Here is a 21,087-nt window from a genome sequence, read left to right as displayed (position 1 = left end):
TCCTTGGCGCTTATGCAAACCTAAATACATTCCAAGGTGATGGCTGTACTGAATAAAACATGCCATTCAGGATATTGAAAAAATATCAGATGTTTGTGCTGACTGGAGGATCAATGCAGAGGCATTTCAATTTAACAAATTATGTTAGAACCATTTTCTGCTCAACAAAAGAATTGCATTGCTAACATTTTTGATAACCAGCAGTACAATTTATGCTCGTCCGCTTCAAGCAAGTCTTGTCAGGCGAGGTTGAGTGGAGAATTATGTAAGGTATTCAAGTTGTATCGAAAAGCAGGAATCTAAATTACACAGCTACACATTTGCCTCAGCTCCAGCCTGCACATAGCATGGCTCAACATTTTCGACAAGAATGTCAATTCAGGCCCTGAAGATTAGGCTAAGTCCACGCATCATCTCACGAAACGTACCAACTGAGCTTCTTGACTATTTCGTACAACATGCTTAGACAGGTCGCTACTTAAATCTCATCACTCACCCTCCTCTCAGCCTCACTTCACGTGCCATGTTTCACGTGAAATGCATAAATCATACTATAATTATCAAAAACATACAATTGGCTGGAAAAGGAACGTTGAGAATTGCATGTGCAGGAGAGAACTGCAGATGCTGCGTTTATATCGAAGGCAGACACAGAATGCTGGAGTAACTCAGCGGGACAAGCAGCATCTCTGGAGAGAAGGAATGGGTGACGTTTCGGGTCGAGACCCTTCGTCAGACTGAATTACTTCGTCCTCAACACTGTGCTTTCACGCAAAATTCGGAGAGTTTTAAACTCTGCACCTTGCACCTTTGAGGGGGGGGGGGGGAAAAATCACTTTGGCCTTTCCAGTAAATCGCGATACCGTCCGGGATTTAGCTGCCGCTTATCTACCTGGTGTTTACATTGACCTCCATTTTGCTGACTTGATCGGCTGTCTGCAGATCCTCAACGTTTGACACAGTGTACACTCCAGAGAGACGGAGCTGACCAGAGAATACACAAATGATGTCTGCTTCAACATTCCTTTGTGTCTGCTGGCTGCTCATTTCCGAGCAACTGTTCGAAACCTCAGCAGTGCTGCTCAGTGCTCTTGAAAGATGTTAGCATCCGTCTCTGACGACCTGCAGAAGATGGATTTCAAAACACTTCCAAAAACAAATCTGGCCGAACAAGCTTTAACATTCGCCAGGCCTACGTTTTCGGTATTATTTTTAGCATCCTTCCTACCTTTCAAAAACTGAGCTGAATGGAACAGGTTTGTTTATAAAACTACTGTTTCACACTTCACTTCCTTATGAGTTTTATTGTCCAGATGCAATACCCGAGCAGAAAGCAACACAAATTGGCTGGTTGGCACAATCGGCTGTCAGATATTTGGAGAACAATAGTGTTTCAGGCAAGCAATTGATAGAGCTGGGAAACAAGCCCTATTAAATCAACTTAGTTTATATTCAACAGAGCTGACCGGGTTCATGAATAGGGAATGTGAAGGAAGGAACTTCAGATGCTGGTTTACACTGAAGGTAGACACAAAATGCTGGAGTAACTCAGCGGGACGGGCAGCATCTCTGGAGAGAAGGAATAGGTGACCTTTCGGGTCAGACTGAAGAAGGGTCTTGACCCGAAACGTTACCCATACACATTCTATCCAGAGATGCTGCCTGTCCCATAAATGGTGACATTTGTAACATGCATGCACTTTCCTCATTTTAACCAAAGGTGATGCATCAAATATGGAGAAAAATGGGGGAACATGGAAAATTACCAAATCTTTTACGTGGTTCATTCCATTCCCAGACACGTCCACATAGCTCCGTGTAGATTACATCCACCATTAAAGAAACGGCCACCATCTTCGACAGAGTCACAAACATTTTCTCGGAAGATCTTCCTTCCACAGCTTCCAGCCTTGTAGTGTGTCCCAGTCCCATACAGCCTGCTTCTGCGTTTTGTCCAAGATTCACCAGCTGAATGGTCCACATAGCCCATTGTTTCAGCCTGATCCCTCTCCCCCCCCCCCCCCCCCCCAACAAATATATTTCTTTCTTCTCTGACACCATCCACTCTGCCCTGGTCCACAGTCTTCCACTTACATCCCCCACACTTAGGATGCCCTCTGCCACTTCTGATCCCTGGGCCCAAGCACTTCACCCTCACATGGATGCACAATTGGTTCACGCCGGGAGGATGTGAGGAGATTCTGCTTCTTCCTTGAACAAAGGCTCTACCAGTACCACTCCGCCAACACACTCATTCAACTGGTTAAAGTTGTCCTAACATTTGAACTACTTTTCATTCGAATCAACTCGCATTCACTTTCCACTAGTGTGAGAAAATAACTGCAGATGCTGGTACAAATCGAAGGTATTTATTCACAAAATGCTGGAGTAACTCAGCAGGTCAGGCAGCATCTCAGGAGAGAAGGAATGGGTGACGTTTCGGGTCAAGACCCTTTACGCCAACAACTGACTTGGTGCTGCTTTCTGCACTCGTTCAGAAGACAAAACCTTAATTCCATTTGTTGCCAATTTCCATCCCATTTTCACGTTCACATGGTCCCACCCTGACACACTTCTTCTCCTTCAGGACCTCTCCGCCACCTTCTTAGGGAATAAGGGAGTTTGTACGTTTTCCCTATGACCTCGTGAGTTTTTTCCAGGTGCTCCGGTTTCTTCCCACACTCCAAAGACATGTTTGTAGGTTAATTGGCTTTGGTTAAAATTGTAAAATTGTCCCTGGGTGTGTAGGGTAGTGTTAGTGTACGGAGTGATTGCTGGCTGGTGCCGACTGAGTGGGTCTTAGGGCCTGCTTCCTTACAATATCTCTAAAGTCTAAACTCCAAATCTACTCGTGTTTGGATATTGGCTTCTAACCATACTTTTCACCTTATATTTCTGGTAGTTCCTCGGTCCTGACGTTTTGGTCAGGCCTCGTGTTCAAAATGAGTGAAGTAAACCACGATTGCCTCACAGCTTCGGAGTGATCGCTAGTCCGAACGGACTCGATGGGCCGAAGGGCCTGTTTCCACGCTGTATCTTTAAAGTCTAAAGTAAAGTCTAAAGAAAAGAGTGCCAAGCTACAGTGAAAAGCTTTGTTTCGCATGCCATCCAAGCAAATCGGATAATACTGTACATAAATATGAACAGGCCAAACTCGAGTATAACAGATCGAGAGAAGGGGAAGATACCAGGCCAGATTTACAGGTAGAAAAGTGATTAGAACGAGTAGGCTGATTATGTCAGATTCTAATAGTTCCTCCTTTGGGACCAGCACACAAGAAGTTGCCATGCTCTGTCACTACCAATTATCTGGGCACGATATCTGAGGAAGGATATGCTGGCTGTGAAGAGGCTTCAGAGGAGGTTTACAAGAATGATCCCAGGGAAGGATTAAAGGACGTTCTGTTAGGAAGGAGATGAGGAGGAATACCTTTAGTCAGAAGGTGGTGAATCTGTGGAATTCATTGCCACAGAAGGCTGTGGAGGCCAAGTCAGTGGATATTTTTAAGGCAGAGACAGATCGGTTTTTCATTAGTACAGGTGTCAGAGGTTATGGAGAGAAGGCAGGAGAATGGGATTAGGAGGCAGAAATAAATCACCCATGATTGAATGGCGGAGTAGACTCGATGGGCCGAATGGCCTAATTCTATTCCTATCGCTTATGACCTTATGACTTATCCTGGTAATCTCCACCAATTTGTATAATCAGCTACAGACACAAAATGCTGGAGTAACTCAGCAGGGTAGGGGGCATCTATGGAGACTTCAGTCCGAAGAAGGATCACGACTCAAAACGCCACATATCCACGTTCTCCAGAGATGCTGCCTGACCCGCTGAGTTAATGCAGCATTTTGTGTCTTTCTTTGGTGTAAAGCAGCATCTGCAGTTCCTTGTTATAACCCACCTGTACCAACCTACCTGTACCAACCCACTTGTACCAACCCACCTGTACCAACCCACCTGTACCAACCCACCTGTACCAGCCCACCTGTACCAGCCCACCTGTACCAGCCCACCTGTACCAACCCACCTGTACCAACCCACCTGTACCAACCCACCTGTACCAACCCACCTGTACCAACCCACCTGTACCAACCCACCTGTACCAACCCACCTGTACCAACCCACCTGTACCAACCCACCTGTACCAACCCACCTGTACCAACCCACCTGTACCAACCCACCTGTACCAACCTACCTGTCTTTGCAAGGTGGGAGAAATTCAGAGTTCCTGGTAGAAAACCCACAAGGGCACAGAGAAAAGAGGCAAACTCCGCACAGACTGCACCCAAAGTCAAGACTGAACTCAGGTTGGTGGCCATGGTGGCCCAGTGGTAGAGTTGCTGCCTTACAGCGCTTGCAGCGCCGGGGACCTGGGTTCAATCCTGACTACGGGCGTTGTCTGTACAGAGTTTGTACTTCTCCCCGTGACCTGCGTGGGTTTTCTCCAAGATCTTCGGTTTCCTCCCGCACTCCAAAGGCGTACAGGTATGTAGGTTAATTGGCTTGGGTTTGTATACTTTGTATAATTGTAAATTGTCTCTAGAGTGTGTCGGGTAGTGTTAATGTGCGTGTGGATCGCTGGTCGGTGCGGACTCGGTGGGCCGAAGGGCCTGTTTCCACGCTGTATCTCTAAACTCTAGTGAGAATCTATGCTATTAGCCCCATTCGTAAAGGGACAAACACATTCTGTTCCCAAGGATAACATTTCTGCCACAAGCATCCATCTTACTGCTTTCCACTGAAAATAAGCATTCATCTTATATTAGCTAAAACAACAAAAAAAAACATCTCAACTACAGCAAAATACAATATCTGTAATTGACTATATCAGTTAATAGCATAGATTCTCACCAGTCGTGCCTGGCCGGATGCACAAAGACCTGGCGGGCTGTGCGGCCTGTAGGGGGAAAGCCGCCAGCCGGCTCCTGCTCAAAATCCAGTGATGAGAGAGGATGGAGCCGGCAACGATGGACGCGAGGAGCGAGGCCAGTAGGAGAGGGAACTGGGGTCTTGCCCTCCGACCTGAAGGTCAGCTGCTGGAGGCACTCCCGGGGGTAAAAAGGTGGATGGGCAAGGGCAGGTACGTCAGTGCACCGGACAGTCTAGACATCCAAGGAAGGCGACAGCTGGAGGCCCTGCAGCAGCCTGGGGCTCGCCTGGATCGGGCAGCACCCACAAGACCCTGACTGCGGATGCTCTTTGAAAATGGGGCCAAAACATGGTGCCTCTTGCATGCTGTGTCAATGGAACATTTCTGTGCACTTTGCTAATCGGGGAATATGCTGGGATATGGCACAACTTTACTGAACTGCAAGTAAAATAATAATTTAATTCTGCATTTGCACATGTGACATTTCGATTTTGATTTAGATTTAGATTTAGATTTAGAGATACAGCGCGGAAACAGGCCCTTCGGCCCACCGAGTCCGCGCCGCCCAGCGATCCCCGCACATTAACACTATCCTACACACACTAGGGACAATTTTTACATTTTACCCAGTCAATTAACCTGTGTAACTGTACGCCTTTGGAGTGTGGGAGGAAACCGAAGATCTCGGAGAAAACCCACGCAGGTCGCGGGGAGAACGTACAAACTCCATACAGACGGCGCCCGTAGTCAGGATCGAACCCGAGTCTCAGGCGCTGCATTCGCTGGAAGGCAGCAACTCTACCGCTGCGCCACCGGGCCGCCATTAAAGCACCATTGACCATTGACCAATGAGGCAGCAGCTATACCAGCTGACCCATCATGGCACTCTCGAGGTAGCAGATCGCTTTAACTTTAGACTTTCTTGTTGAAGATATACATCAATTTTTTTCTGATAGTTTAAACATTTTGTCATTTATAATAGATTTACATTCGGTAAACCAGCTCCCTTTACATCTCCAGCTGTCGTACCCACCCTCGGACTATTTTTCATCGGGCTTTACTGGCTTTACCTTGCACTAAACGTTATTCCCTTATCATGTATCTGTACACTACGAATAGCTCGATTGTAATCGTGTATTGTCTTTCCGCTGGCTGGTTAGCACGCGACATAAAGCTTTTCACTGTACCTCGGTACACGTGACAATAAACTGAACTGAACTTTGAATTCCGTTTCGGGACTCCCGCATCTGCTCTTTCACTAAAATTGCAGTTGCATTTGCGCCTTGCAGTGAAATAAATTCTTCAGCATTCCTCAATGCCATCTCTGTAAACATCGTAATTTTGCATACAAATACGAGTTGCTGCCTGTTTAACAGCTGCAAATGTATTCACCCATTGATTAAACTACCAGGAAACTTGTCACAATAAGGGACCCAAGTTGCAGTGTTGTGAAAGGTCCCTCGTCAAGCTGACAGCTTCACCCGGACTCCGATTCTCAGTTCCAAGTTTATAGCCCTCTACAATTTCTGAAGGTTTAAGATGGAAACAATCATGTAAATTTTCCACTGCTTTGCTGGATAAAATACATTTTAACTTCTGTGGCATTAAAGGATATGCTAATGGGGCTTATGTTTCAAACACCTGCCAGGTCGAAGAGTTATTTTGCTCTCACACAGCACCATTTTATAGAATGGAATGGAATGGAATTGAGTGGAATACTTTATTGCCGCATGTGACAAGCCACAATGAAATTATTTTCTTGCATACCCATGGTATGCAAATAGTCGTCACATAAAGGGCAAAGTTACAAAGTACCCCACAGCAGGTCCTCCTTTGTTCTTCCTTCCCCCCACCCCCCCCTCGCCCGTGACCTCATCGACCACCGCACCGGGACTCCACCGACCCACGAGGCCTCTCCGACATGCGAGCCTCTACTGCCCCGTGATGCCCCATCGCTGCCCAAATGCAGCCACATTCTCACCATCACCATGCAGTCCGCTATTACTTGGATTCCACCCATCTCATGAATGAACCGAGAGGGTCCCACAGCTGATCATACGCACCAAGCTTTCCAATGTGACTGCATGACTCTGTGTAGTAGCCATTGTCATCTCTTATTCCACTCTTCTGCCCACCAAGCAAGAGTGAAATGTCACTCTGCAGGCTGCAAAGCACGAGTCACGCTGCACGCCACGACAACTGTGCCAGTATTTGCCAAAAGTATTTACCCAGAAATGATGTTTCCTCCTAATGCGCAGAATTTAATCTGTGCTCTCTTCCAGACCTGCACACGCTAAAACGGACTCTAAACCTACTCTTACAGCGGCAGTGTAGCATCGTGGTAGAGTTGCTGCCTTACAGCGAATGCAGCGCCGGAGGCCTGGGTTCAATCCCGACTATGTTCTCCCCGTGACCTGCCTGGGTTTTCTCCAAGATCTTCGGTTTCCTCCCACACTCCAAAGACGTGCAGGTTTGTCGGTTGATTGGCTTGGTATAAGTGTAAATTGTCCCTAGTGTGTGTAGGGTGGCGTTAATGTGCGGGGATCGCTGGTCGGTGCGGACTCGATGGGCCGAAGGGCCTGTTTCGGCGCTGTATCTTTAAACTAAACTAAACCAAAGTAAATGTCAGTGCCGCTCATCGGATCATCTGTCGGTGCTGTTTCTGTCACTTACACACAGACTGAAGTCGATGCACCAAGGAGAAGAGAAGAGTAACGCAGCAGTGGTTTGTTTCAGGTCTGCTTTGAGTCGGTGGACTGGAACATGTTCAAGATTACTTCATCAAGCCTGAATGAGTGCACCTCAGTTGTCACCGGTTTCATTAGGAAATGCATTAAAGATCGTGTCCCGACAAAGACAATCAGGGTCTATTCTCGCCAGAATCCTTGGATGAACAAGCAAATTTTCTCTCTCTGCTAAAGTCCAGATCTGAGGTTTCCAAGAGGCATGGTGCGCAAGAAGGGTCTCGACCCGAAACATCACCCATTCCTTCCCCCCTGAGATGCTGCCTGACCTGCTGAGTTACTCCAGCATTTTGTGAACAAATACCTTCGAAGGCCAAGTACGGTCTCCACAAAGCTATCGGGGATGCCAAGAGGCAATTCCAAAACAAGTTGGAGGCTGATTTCAATGAAGCATTTGCCAGGCCTGACTACCATCACATGCTGCAAGCTGAAATCAGGGGCAACCTCTAGCAGAGACACATTCCTTGCCAAACCAGCTGCAGCTGCAGCTGCAGCAGAGCCCACATGCAGATGTGCACAAGGTGGGGGGGGGGGGGGGGGGGGGGGGTGCAGCTGCAACGAGGACAGTTGCAACATCATTGGTGGGATGCCCAAAGTGATTTGCTACATTCTGTCATTCCCCGAACAGTTATGTAGCAACAATCGTCTTCACTGATAATAGGCAGAATTGAGTAACTCAAAGTGGAGTAACTCAGAGTGGAGTAACTCAGAGTGGAGTAACTCAGAGTGGAGTAACTCAGAGTGGAGTAACTCAGAGTGGGGTAACTCAGAGTGGGGTAACTCAGAGTGGGGTAACTCAGAGTGGGGTAACTCAGAGTGGAGTAACTCAGAGTGGAGTAACTCAGAGTGGAGTAACTCAGAGTGGAGTAACTCAGAGTGGAGTAACTCAGAGTGGAGTAACTCAGAGTGGAGTAACTCAGAGTGGAGTAACTCAGAGTGGAGTAACTCAGAGTGGAGTAACTCAGAGTGGAGTAACTCAGAGTGGAGTAACTCAGAGTGGAGTAACTCAGAGTGGAGTAAGTCAGAGTGGAGTAACTCAGAGTGGAGTAAGTCAGAGTGGAGTAAGTCAGAGTGGAGTAAGTCAGAGTGGAGTAACTCAGAGTGGAGTAACTCAGAGTGGAGTAACTCAGAGTGGAGTAACTCTGGAGAAAAGGAATAGATGACGGTTCGGGTCGGAACCCTTCGTCAGACGACCACACAGCATGGAAACAGGTCCCGCGTCACAACCAGACTGCGCTGAACATCAAACGGACATTTACACACTCTATACTTCAGCCGGCTCAATATCACACTCCCACACATCCCCCCGTCTTTTTAGCGTCTGGAGATATATTCAGTGATTAGGCCTCTGGAGCCTAGTGGGGCAGGTTCACCAACATCTCATCGTCTCGGCCACACATCTTGGTGGTTCATCATTCTAGACGCACTCCTCTGACAGAGAAAACATCCTGTATCGGAAGGAACTGCAGATGCTGCTTTAAACCGAAGGTAGACACAAAAAGCTGGAGTAGCTCAGCAGGACAGGCAACATCTCTGGAGAGAAGGAACAGGAGATGTTTCGGGTCGAGACCCTTCTCGCCACAAAACGTCACCCATTCCTTCTCTCCGGGGATGCTGCCTGTCCTGCTGAGTTACTCCAGCTTTTTGTGTCTATCTTCAGAGAAAACATCCTCCTGTCCCCAGTTTGTGCAGCACCCTCAGAATACTATATGCTTCAATGACATCTGCCCTCATTGTGGGAAGGGACTTGTGGACCAGGGAGGTAAGGAGGGAACGGTCTCTGCGGAAAGCAGAAAGGGGAGGAGTGTGGAAGATGTGGCCAGTAGTGGGATCCCGTTGGAGGTGACGGAAATGTTGGAGGATAATTTGTTGGATACGCTGGCTGATGGGGTGGAAGGTGAGGACAAGGGGGACTCTGTCCTTGTTACGATGGGGAGAGGGGGAGCAAGAGCGGAGCAGCGGGATATAGAGGAGGCTCTAGTGAGAACCTCATCTATAATGGAAGAGGGAAGCCCTGTTTCCTAAAGAATGAGGACATCTCTGATGCCCTAGTGTAAAACACCTCATCCTGGGCGCAGATGCGGCGTCGACGGAGGAATTGGGAGTTGGGGATAGACCTTTTGCAGGAGACAGGGTGGGAAGAAGTGTAGTCCAGATAGCTGTGCGAGTCAGTGGGTTTGTAGTAGATGTCAGTCACTAGTCTGTCTCCTGTGATGGAGACGGTGAGACCCAGAAACGGGAGGGAGATGTCGGAGATGGTCCAAGTATATTGAAGAGCAGGATGGAAATTAGTGGTGAAATGTATGAAGTCAGTGAGTCCTGCATGGGTACAAGAGGTAGCACCAATGCAGTCGTCGATGTAGCGGAGGTAGAGTTCAGGGATGGGGCCAGTGTACGGCTGGAACAGGGATTGTTCATCGTACCCGACAAAGAGGCAGGCGTAGCTAGGGCCCATGCGAATGCCCATAGCTACGCCTCTGGTTTGGAGGAAGTGGGAGAAGTCAAAGGAGAAGTTGTTGAGGGTAAGAACCAGCTCTCCTGGTAAGATATCCTTATTCCTGAACACAAAAAAAGCTCTTGCAATGAAGACAAACTTAATATTTGCCTCCTTAACTATGGCTAATCTGCATATGTGTTGGAAGGAACTGCAGATGCTGGTTTAAACTGAAGATAGACACAAAAAGCTGGAGTAACTCTGCGGGTCAAACAGCATCTCTGGAGAAAAGGCATAGGTGATGTTTCAGGTCGAGACCCTTCTTCAGACCTCAGTACAAAGACACCTACATCTTTTTCCCAATCTATCACCATTGAAATAATGTAAGAAAATAACTGCAGATGCTGGTACAAATCGGAGGAATTTATTCACAAAATGCTGGAGTAACTCAGCAGGTCAGGCAGCATCTCGGGAGAGAAGGAATGGGTGACGTTTCGGGTCGAGACCGTTCTTCAGACTGATGTCAGGGGGGCGGGACAAAGAAAGGATATAGGTGGAGACAGGAAGACGGTGGGAGATCTGGGAAGGAGGAGGGGAAGGGAGGGACAGAGGAACTATCTAAAGTTGGAGAAGTCAATGTTCATACCGCTGGGCTGTAAGCTGCCCAGGCGAAATATGAGGTGCTGTTCCTCCAATTTCCAGTGGGCCTCACTATGGCACTGGAGAAGGCCCATGACACAAAGGTCAGACTGGGAGTGGGAGGGGGAGTTGAAGTGAAATAATACTCTGCATTGTTTTATTCCTACTTAAGTGGATAACTCCATATTATCTTCACATTTTTACCACATACCATATTTTTCACCAATTACAGGTGGACATAGGTGAAGGGGAAAAGATTTAATGGGAATCTGAGGGGTAACTGTTTCACACACAGGGTGATGGGTGTATGGAACAAGCTGCCAGAGGAGGTAGTTGTGTCTGGGACTATCCCAACGTTTAAGAAACAGTTAGACAGGTGCATGTATAGGACAAGTTTGGAGCTTAGGCAGGTGGGACTAGTGTAACTGGGACATGTTGGCCGGTGTGGGTAAGTTGGGCCGATGGGCCTGTTTCCACACTATCATTCTCTGACTCTCTATGACTCTACTCAAGCCATTTAAATCACTCTGAAACTTCTTTGCATTTTCCTCACAATTAGAAATATTACCTACAGTTTCATCTGCCAAATATATTATGAATAGCTGGAGCCTAAACACTGATCCCTTCAGTACCCTACAACTTGTCACCTGACACCCTGGAAAAGACAAGACGGATGCTTAAGTTAGATGAATCCCTGGAGAACATCAGCAAGAAACTAGGAAGAGGAAAATCTAGACACCCGGATCTAAGGTGAGATAGTCTACGTGAGGCAAAGAGAAGTGGCAAAGAAAAGGATAAAGGGCCTGAAACGTCACCCATTCCTTCTATCCAGAGATGCTGCCTGACCCGCTGAGTTACTCCAGCATTTTGTGACCCATTCTTTCTATCCAGAGATGCTGCCTGTCCCGCTGAGTTATTCCAGCATTTTGTGTCTCTCAAAGTATACAGGCAGTTGAACAACTAACACAGGAGCTCATCATCCCTTTTGCATGCAAAGGTTGAACCACAGATATCAAAAAAGAGTGTTTATGATAGATTATATTTTCATATACTTATACTGAAGTCTATACTGAACAACTATAATGAACTGGGCCTACATTTTCTTTGAATCCATCATGATCCTATACATTAGAATTCTAAATCCCACCCCCAGGCACATTTGTGGTTTACTTCAACCATTTGGCCAAACTATTAGACAATGGTTAGAGCATGTGCTAAATACACGAATAAACGTAAAAATTAAAACAAATCTAATTTTATACCCAGATAAACATTTCATCCTGGCAGATTGCAATGATGGGATAATTAGTTTCATTTTCATACTACTGAAAAAACGATTATTCTGGAGGACAAGACAAAACATTTTTGGCACGTTCGTGCATTCAGTATTAACAAATTCTCTTAAATGGAGATCAAGTATTTTAATTCACAGAATTACCTGGGACCCAAATATTATTTCATGAGCCACAACAATGATAAGGATTTTTGTTTGAGCATTTAATATGCATGTGGAAAATAATTTTTCTGACTTAATCATCGCCCACTGTTTGGAGATAAATGGGACACTGACTGCTTCCTTCTCACTCAGCAGCCAATAACTGCAGTACCACTGCTGTGAAATCTCTGATTATGGTAGATTTACAGCAGCACTTTCTGTTCTCACAGCCCGGGATAAAGCCTGCAGCTGTTGAGAAGTGCTGTTCTCAAATCAGCTGGTAACATTTCAAGACACACACAGAGTAAATGCAGTATTCCATGCCTGTAAGATAATGGGTTTGCTCCAATGTTACTTTTTTTATCATGGACGACGATGCCAACTGATGTACTGCTTGAAGTATCCTTCAGACCGTTATAACACGTTTTGCCACTGACTAATGGAATGAGGGGCCATGGCAGCAATTCCACACACAATAGGCCTCTGATTTCCATCATACCGCTGTGAGCAATTGCCAAGTAGAGGGCAGGTACTGACACACAGGAAAAGAAAAAAAAATCAATAGTTTATTAAATACTTCTATTTTAATTGGGGTGCTTCAAACGCAGCTCATACCAGTGGGATAACCAGGTAACTAAAGGTATCCCATTGTCTTCCTTTGATACAATGCCTGAATAGCACACAATCATAACTATAACCGTTCCATAAATGGTACCCATGGCACTTGGAGCAGTATATGCTCAATGTCACATATTATTGGGAGAGAGACCACAAATGGTCTGTGTCATATCATGAGTATGCGTGCATGGCTCATCCATTCACTGATTGGGCACACACACACACACACACACTCACACACCACATACACGCACACAAACATATACACACACACGTGCACATACACACACACATATACAGGCACACACCACACACACACACCACAATCACTACATACACACACCACACGCAATACATACACACACACATACATATATACACATATATACACCGCCACACCAAACATATACACACACCACACGCACTACATACACACAAACATGTATATATGCACACATATATACACACACACCCCACAGGCACATGTACACACACACACCAAACATACCACAAGTGCACATATTCACACACACACACATGCACAGTCACGTGCACACACACACATATACACGCACACACATATACATGCACACACATATACACGCACACACACCACACAGGCACACGTGCACACACACACATATATACACGCACACACATCACTCACACACACCACAGGCACACGTGCACATACACACGCACACACACCACTCACACACAGGCACACGTGCACACACACACACACATATACACGCACACACACCACTCAGGCACATGTGCACATACACTCCACACACACAGGTGCACATGCACGTACACACACACACACATAATAACTTTCATCAAAATATCTATTCACTCATGAATATTTATTTCTATAGAATTACGTCAACCTAAAAGGTTCTGGTAATGAAATAAATATTTCAACTTTCCCTGTATCAAACGACAAAAAAATGACATTTTATACAGTTATAATAGTGTGTGTTTATAAAGTTAAAAGTTAACGAATGAAAAAGAAGCTGTGCTAATCCTGACTGAATGTTTAATAGTCATGTGGTGTCTCTATCACTCTATACATTAAATAAGCGAACCCAGCTTTGATAATAGGCGGACAAATGGCCCCTCACGTTAGACATTGATACTCCACTATATCATATTACACAAAGTTCAACAATCTGGTTCAATCATTTTAGCTGATCTTCAAATGAAATTAAGCAAAATCAGAAATAATTCCAGTCGACAGGAGATGCTTTGGTGTGTCACATTTTGTTAACAGGACGTGCATTCTAGATATCATTGAAATTAGCAGCTGCAAGATGACATAACTGCAGATTAAATCACGTCAACGAGAAGAGGAGTCACCAGCATCCCCTTTATCACAAAGAAAAAAAAGAAAAAGAGTGCCTGGGAATTGCCAAACTCCATTAGACCAGAAGGAAGCAAAAAAGATTGTTATTCTTTAAAAAAAATAAAAAATTGATTTTATACTAAACCAGTAATAATGCAATAATACGGAATATGAATATGAGGTTCAGCAAGTGCATTCATATTAATAGGGCTGTAATTGGGTGGCAGTAGCTGAATCTATGTAGGAGAGATATAGATCGGGTAGATGTATAGAGTCTCAGCAGGCAGTGAAGAAAGCGAATGGTATGTTGGCATTCATAGCGAGGGGATTTGAGTATAGGAGCAGGGAGGTTCTGCTGCAGTTGTACAGGGCATTGGTGAGACCGCACCTGGAGTATTGTGTACAGTTTTGGTCTCCTAATCTGAGGAAAGACATTCTTGCCATAGAGGGAGTACAGAGAAGGTTCACCAGATTGATTCCTGGGATGGCAGGACTTTCATATGAAGAAAGACTGGATAGACTCGGCTTGTACTCGCTGGAATTTAGAAGATTGAGGGGGGATCTTATAGAAACGTACAAAATTCTTAAGGGGTTGGACAGGCTAGATGCAGGAAGATTGTTCCCGATGTTGGGGAAGTCCAGAACAAGGGGTCACAGTTTAAGGATAAGGGGGAAGTCTTTTAGGACCGAGATGAGAAAGTTTTTTTTCACACAGAGAGTGGTGAATCTGTGGAATTCTCTGCCACAGAAGGTAGTTGAGGCCAGTTCATTGGCTATATTTAAGAGGGAGTTAGATGTGGCCCTTGTGGCTAAAGGGATCAGGGGGTATGGAGAGAAGGCAGGTACGGGATACTGAGTTGGATGATCAGCCATGATCATATTGAATGGCGGTGCAGGCTCGAAGGGCCGAATGGCCTACTCCTGCACCTATTTTCTATGTTTCTTGCCCAGAGTAGGTGAATCGAGGACCAGAGGACATAGGTTCATGCTGAAGGGGAGACGATTTAATAGGAATCTGAGGGGTAACATTTTCGCACAAAAGGTGGTGGGTGTGTGGAACAAGCTGCCAGAGGAGGTAGTTGAGGCAGGGGCTATCGCAATGTTTAAGAAACAGTTTAAAAAGGGCATGTAGAGTTTGATGCTTGCCTTTTGGGAGTGGCCAGGCCTGTCCTTTCTATCACATTCCCATTAGGGACGTAGTTCTTAGGCCACTGCATTGAGAAGTTGGTGATCCCTAATGATGGTGGTCCATTTGGCTACGTCTCCTTTCATGAAGTTAGTCACAATTAGGGAATCCTCCACTTATCAGGGAGATGATGCAATTGGCAATGTGTGACTGAATCTCCTCTCTGCTCAGTCCCCACTGAGGAATCTCCTCTCTGCTCAGTCCCCACTGGGATATGGAGGACCAGGGCCAGCAGGGAGAGAGCCGCCGTGCCGGCCCGTGCTTGTCCCCGCGGCCGAACGCAAGACCCGGCGGACCGCGGCCTACACGGGGAGGGAAGGCTGCCGAGCTGGCCCTGCTTGCCCCCCCCGAAGACCAGAGACCAGGAGGATGGAGCCGGTGACGACGACGGATGCAACAGGCGAGGGGCATGGCCGGTAGGAGAGGGAACTAGGGTCCGGCTTACCGCGACCTCAAGGTCAGCTGCAGAAGGCACCCCCGGGGCACAAAGGTGGACGGCCGAGGACAGGGACCTCGCGTCCAAGTTGGCTGCCTGCAGCAGCCTGGGACTTGCCCGCAGCGGCCTGGGACTTGCATGCAGCGGCCTGGGACCTGCCCGCAGCGGCCTGGGACTTGCCCGCAGCGGCCTGGGACTTGCCCGCAGCGGCCTGGGACTTGCCCGCAGCAGGCACTGCTCATGGGAACTAGAGTGTGGACTGGACTTTGAAAATGGCGCCAAAACCTGGCGCCTCGTGCATGCGGGCTCGGTGGACTATTACTGTACACTTGCTAATCGGGGATGTGTGGGAATACTGGACTGGACTGTATGAAAGAGAAAGGAATCCACTGTGCGCTTGCACCTGCGACAATAAAAGCACCATTGGACCTTTGAACCTTGTGACAAGTAGCATTGAGACGCTTCTGTAATGACCACATTTGGTAATTCTGTAATTACCACATTCGGTCTCCTTTCTGGAAGTTGGTAGCAATTATGGCACCCCCTACTTATGTGGGAGAAGAGGAAGTTGGAAATGTGTTTCGGAATTTTCCTCGCTGCTCAGTTCTAGAACGCCACTAGGGATCCATATATATGTGTGTGCGTGTGCGTGTGTGTGTGCATGTACGTGTGTGTGAGTGTGTGTGTGTGTGTGTGTGTGCGTGTGAGGGTGTGTGTGGGGGTGAGTGTGTGCGCGCGAGAGTGAGTGCGTGCGTGAGTGTGCGCGTGTGCGTGTGTGCGTGTGTGCATATGCTTGAAGTTAAGATATATCCAACAATAAATGGTCTAACATATCTATTCTAGTAGTGAGCTAAGACAAAATCTTCCCAAAAGCAGAATTGCATGTGTTTAGTACCATCTGACTACTACACCAAACCACAGAACAAATTAATCCGAACAATTAAATTGCTTGTTTGGTCCCAAATTATGACTCAGCAATTAAAATCAAACAGATTTATCATGTTGTTACTTTCCTGGTTATTAAAGTTAAGGAATATCAAAATATTGTAGCACATCTAATGTCATAAACGTCACACCATCATCATCAATGTTACTACCAGCTCTCGGGCATGGTTCAGAGCCATTTCAGAACAAGTGAATTTCTACTGGAAATCCAAGACAAAATTTAGCAAGTTTCTTCATTGGACTGAATCCTTTAAGGATATAGTCTCTCGGTACAATTAATCTGCTTTCTCTTGTATGCTGACTGCCGACAGAAGAAGCCACTTACCTTGGCACGCATCAAGGTCACAGTGCACTTCTGGTCGTCAGTCTCTTTGCCAGAGTTCAGTGTTAAGTTTTCCTTAAAAGCACAACAAATTACAAGGAAAACGTTGAGTTGAAATAGGGTAAATATTCCCTCCAGTAAACAATCTACTGCATAAAGCAGCCCCTTCACAGAATTTAAGATTATAAACGTGGTGAAAGGAACTTAGTTTAAATTTAGTTTAGTTTAGAGACACAGGCCCTTCGGCCTACCAAGTCCACGCCGACCAGCGATCCCCGCACACTAACAATATCCAACACACTAGGGTTAGTTTACATTTATACCAAGCCAATTAACCTACAAACCTGAACATCTTTGGAATAGACAATAATAGACAATAGACAATAGGTGCAGGAGTAGGCCATTCGGCCCTTCGAGCCAGCACCGTCATTCAATGTGATCATGGCTGATCATTCTCAATCAGTACCCCGTTCCTGCCTTCTCCCCATACCCCCTGACTCCGCTGTCTTTAAGAGCTCTATCTGGCTCTCTCTTGAAAGCATTCAGAGGATTGGCCTCCACTGCCTTCTGAGGCAGAGAATTCCACAGATTCACAACTCTCTGTCCTCCCCTGAAAAAGTTATGTGGGAGGAAACCAAAGAACTCGGAGAAAACCCACGCAGGTCACGGGGAGAACGTGCAAACTCCGTACAGACGGCACGGACAGCTGTTTATTTATTTATTAAATGAGATCAATCCTTTGGGCGGCACTGTGGCGCAGCGGTAGAGTTGCTGCCTTGCTGCGCTTGCAGCGCCGGAGACCCGGAGATTCAGGTTCGATCCCGGCTACAGGTGCTGTCTGTATGGAGTTTGTACGTTCTCCCTGTGACCTGCGTGGGTTTTCTCCGAGAACTTCGGTTTCCTCCCACGCTCCAAAGACGTACGGGTTTGTAGGTTAATTGACTTGGGTTTGTCTACTTGGTATAATTGTAAATTGTCCCTAGTGTGTGTAGGACAGTGTTAATGTGCAGAGATCGCTGGTGTGTGCGGACTCGGTAGGCCGAAGGACCTGTTTCCGCGCTTTATCTCTAAACTGAACTTCATTTACCTCATTGCAACCCAATCGACTTGGTTCAGTGTTGATCATATTAGTGTAAACTTCTTTGTTTCCCTCAAGAAAGCTGTCTGCCCATTGATTGATTCCTCTTCTGAAGTAATGCATTGTGTAACAGATAAAATAGGACTTCCTAAGTATATTTCCACTACATGCAAGCAAACTCATGCTCAATATAAGTTTGCTAGCAGCTAAACCACATGGTTGTCTCACGATTAGTGCCCATTCAAGATTTTTCAACATCAACATCTGATATAGAAACAAAGTGAGTGCAGGAAAATAACTGCAGATGCTGGTACAAATCGAAGGTATCACAAAATGCTGGAGTAACTCAGCAGGTCAGGCAGCATCTCAGGAGAGAAGGAATGGGTGGCGTTTCGGGTCGAGACCCTTCTTCGGACTGAGGTTTTTTGTACGTTCTCCCTCTGACCATGTGCGTTTTGGGTTTTGGGTTTTGTCCAGGTGCTCTTGTTTTCTCCCACGCCCCATAGACACACGGGTTTGTAGGTGAATTGGCTTCTGCAAATTGTAAATTGTCCCTCGTCTGTGGGATAGTGCTAGTGGGCTAGTGCACGCGGTGATTGCAGGTCGGTGCAGACTCGCTGGGCAAAGGGCCTGCTCCATACCGTATCTCTGAAGTCTAAAGTCTAAAGATGCTACAGTTTGGCAGCGGTGGAAGGTGAAGGGGAAAATTGACAACTGTGAACCGTCTACAAACTCATTACCTGTGCCCTCGCAAAGCCCCCCAAAGCTCGACGATCAGCACAGATCTGCAGCAGATGGACAGAGTGGTAGCGGAAGGTGTTGAACAGCATCGCGCTGGGCCAGGCCAACCCTTACTTCATCAATACAGTGCCAACCAGACACCGGAAATACAAGGCAGCCAAATGCAAGGATGAGGTGTTGGGGTATTTGGATGCACATGATAAAATAGGCGGAAGTCAGCATAGTTTTGTTAAGGGGAGATCTTGCCTGATGGAGCTTTTTGAGGAAGTAACAAGGAGGCTGGACAAAGGAGAGTCAGTGGATGTTGTTTACTTGGATTTACAAAAGGCCTTTGATAAGGTGCCTTGTGTAAGGCTGCTGAAGAAAATAAGTCCCCATGGTATTAAAGGCAAGGTACTAGCATGGATAGATTATTGGCTGAATGGCAGAAGTCAAAGAGTTGGTATAAAGGAGGCCTTATCTGGTTGGCTGCCAGTGAGTAGTGCTCTCCTGTAGGGTTGAGACCCTGAAGAAGTATCTCAACCCCAAAACGTCACCCATTCCTTCTATCCAGAGATTCTGCCTGTCCCGCTGTTACTCTAGCATTTTGTCTCAATCATCGGTGTAAACCAGCATCTGCAGTTCCTTCCGACACCATTATCTTGTTTGCTGGTCCTCAGTCTCATGAGAAGCTGAAAAAGATCTTGTCACATTGGTTGTTCCAAGCTCAGAATCTACGGCACCTTTTGCAATCAATCACCACAGTAAGTTCAGCCTGTGTGTTATCTGAACAGAGGGATCACACAAATTGTTTAACATCCCAAATCAGGTCCATCAGCTAGTACTTCTCATCGAGTCCACATCACAAGATTAGAAATTGTTCAGCCAGACCTGAATCCACTTCTCAGCATCTGCATACAATGGCATCTTGCGTCTTCATGTGCTTCTTGTGTGTGATGGTGGAAAGATTGGTGGAAACAGGGCCGCGATGTGAATGCTCTATTCTTGACCCCATCTAGTTCTTAGAGTCGTAGAGTGATACAGTGTGGAAACAGGCCCTTAGGCTCAACTTGCCCACACATGCCCAGCTACACTAGTCCCACCTGCCTGCGCTTGGTCCACATCCCTCCAAACTTGTCCTATCCATGTACCTGTTTCTTAAATGTCGGGATAGTCCCAGCCTCAACTACCTCCTCTGGCAACTTGTTCCATTCACACCACCACCCTTTGTGTGAAAGCTTTGCCCCTCGGATTCCTATTAAATCTTTTCCCCTTCACCTTGAACCTATGTCCTCTGGTCCTCGATTCCCCTACTCTGGGCAAGAAACTCTGTGCATCTACCCAGTCTATTCCTCTCATGATTCTGACATTGTATCCTTACATCCTCTCTCAATCTCTCTCCAAGATACTGGAGAATTGCTGACAGAGCTAAACAATTTCTGGGTGTCATCACGGAGCAAAATAAACTGTAGTAATTTATCAGGTACTTCAATTCTTGAAGAGATAAGCAACCAACACACATATTAACCACATTTGGTACCAAAGTAACCAAGGTGTTGTATATAAGAAACTTTCTATCTCAGTCACAAAATCAATCAGAAATTTTTTGAGGTACTCAATACGTCAAGCAGCACCTGTGTGGAGTGAACAGAGGCAATGTTTTGGGTCAAAAACTCTTCATTAAAAGTGATCGCTGCTTTGATCTGCATCCCATTACAAATATTAAGGGATTGGACAGGCTAGATGCAGGAAAAATGTTCCCCATGTTGGGGGAGACCAGAACCAGGGGTCACAGTTTAAGAATAAGGGGTAGGCCATTTAGGACTGAGGTGAGGAAAAACATTTTCACCCAGAGAGTTGTGAATCTGTGGAATTCTCTACCACAGAAGGCAGTGGAGGCCAATTCACTGGATGTTTTCAAGAGAGAGTTAGATATTAAAGGAGGAACAGGCTACTAATTTTGGATGATCAGCCACGATCATATTGAACGGCAATACTGGCTCGTAGGGCCGAATGGTCTGTTCTTGCACCTATTTTCTATGTTTCTATATTTCTGCGTGTTCCCTGTTCCCCAAGCATTCCAGGGGCTGGAGCCACCAACTGTGCTAATCATCATTGTCCACCCAGCCATCATCATATTGAATGGGCTACGCCTGCACCTATTTTCTATGTTTCTATGTTTCTATGTTTCTAAATCTTCCTCTATTCTTTCCACCTCCCCCTCTCTGCAAATTAAAACACACATCCTCCCACGGTGGCGCAGCGGTAGAGTTGCTGCTTTACAGCGAATGCAGCGCCGGAGACTCAG

The 21,087-nt window shown here is 46.4% G+C and overlaps 1 long non-coding RNA gene across 1 annotated transcript in view; it reads right to left on the bottom strand.

The window, feature by feature from the left end:
- LOC144596899 (uncharacterized) overlaps positions 1-17,018 on the bottom strand; it is a 221,336-nt gene extending 204,318 nt beyond the window's left edge. The window contains exon 1 of the long non-coding RNA XR_013547659.1: positions 16,985-17,018. This is a non-coding gene — a long non-coding RNA (uncharacterized LOC144596899). The remainder of the gene's footprint in view (positions 1-16,984) is intronic.
- Between the last annotated feature and the right edge of the window lie 4,069 nt (positions 17,019-21,087).

The sequence above is a fragment of the Rhinoraja longicauda genome, chromosome 9 (genome assembly GCF_053455715.1).
Source record: "Rhinoraja longicauda isolate Sanriku21f chromosome 9, sRhiLon1.1, whole genome shotgun sequence".
Lineage (NCBI taxonomy): Eukaryota > Metazoa > Chordata > Chondrichthyes > Rajiformes > Arhynchobatidae > Rhinoraja > Rhinoraja longicauda.
Note: the sequence above shows the minus strand (reverse complement) of the source record. Positions and strands in the feature narration are given on the sequence as shown.